The sequence below is a fragment of the Peromyscus leucopus genome, chromosome 18, assembly GCF_004664715.2.
Source record: "Peromyscus leucopus breed LL Stock chromosome 18, UCI_PerLeu_2.1, whole genome shotgun sequence".
NCBI lineage: Eukaryota > Metazoa > Chordata > Mammalia > Rodentia > Cricetidae > Peromyscus > Peromyscus leucopus.
In genome coordinates this window covers 12,563,244-12,564,734 of record NC_051078.1, presented here as the reverse complement: position 1 = coordinate 12,564,734, position 1,491 = coordinate 12,563,244, and positions in this window count along the sequence as shown.

The following is a 1,491-nucleotide window of genomic DNA, read 5'->3' as shown; positions in this document are numbered from 1 at the left end:
GACCATTTCGCTCCGGAGCTCGAGCGACGGCGGCCCTTGACTCAGAGCGCGGCCGTCCCTCGGCTTCCCTCCGGGGGCCGCGGAGGGCCCCACCCCGCCTCTCCGCCTCTTCTCCGCCGCGACAAAGCGGAGCTGGAGCCCGACGGCGCGCGCGCCCCCTACCGTCCGCGGGTAGAGCGCCGGAAGCCACGGCCCATCCGGGCACCTGAGCGAGCCAACGAGCGAGCGCGTACGCACGCGCACGCCTCCTGGACCAATAGGAGGCGGGTCTGGGCGGGCCTCGGCGGCCGCGCAGTGCGCGCACGCGCAGGAGAAGGGGGGGGGGTCGGGGTCCCGGTCTCCGCGCGCCGATGTGGCGCGCAGTCTTTTTAATGAGTTGTTTTCCGGTTGTGGTTGTTGTTATTGTTGATGTGTTTACATACCTCTGACCGCAATGGTAACGTGGCAGATTCGTATCCAGCTGCTGCTGCTGCTGCTACCAAAACGGAAGCAAGAATAACAGCTGTGTGATATTTTAAACCCGCCCCCGCCAGCAGCTGGAGTTGTAGACTCCAGTGAGTTTATTTTCAGTCTTGAAAATAAAAATCGGGCTGGGGAGTTAGTCGGCTCAGTGGTGAAAAGAGTGCATCCTGCTCCTTTTCCGGTTCTCCTCACCCACGCCGCACCAACCCGTAACTGTAGCTCCCGTCAACCTTCTGGTCTCCACGGGCAACTGCACTCCGTGCACAGACACATATACATAATTAAAATTTAAATGAAAAAAAAAAAAAGCCATAGACGTACACTCCAGCGTTTACAACTTCCTGGTTGGTGATTATCGTGGGGGCTCAAGTTGTAGAAGGGATTGGGCCTGGAGGCTGAAATTAGGTGTTTGTAATCCCAGACAGGGAGCAACCCGGCTGGCTGGATCTGCTTTTAAGATACATTTAAGAATGTAGGGTGTAGCCGGGCGGTGGTGGCGCACGTCTTTAAACCCAGCACTTGGGAGGCAGAGGCAGGTGGATTTCTTAAATTCAAGGCCGGCCTAGTTTATATAGAGTTCCAGGACAGCCAGGACTACACAGAGAAACCCTGTCTCAAAAAAAAAAAAAGAAAAGAAAAGAAAGAAAACCTCAAGCTGGGTGTGGTGGCACATGCCTGTAATGTCAGCACTCAGGAGTCTGAGACAGGAGTTTTATGAGGTCATCCCAGATTATTTAATAAATGATGGATGGGAGGGAGGAAGAGAGAATAAGAAAGATACCTCAAGTAATATAAAATAAATATATAAGCATAAATTTATATATATAATATATATATATATATATATATATATATATATATATATATATATATACACACACATACACACACAGTAGTACACACTTGTAATCCCAGCATTCAAGAGACTGAGGTAAGAGGATCTAAAGTTCAGAGTCAGCTCAGGCTGAATAAAGAACAAAGACTGGCCTGGGCTATGTAATCAAAATTACATCCCAAAACAAAAGACTG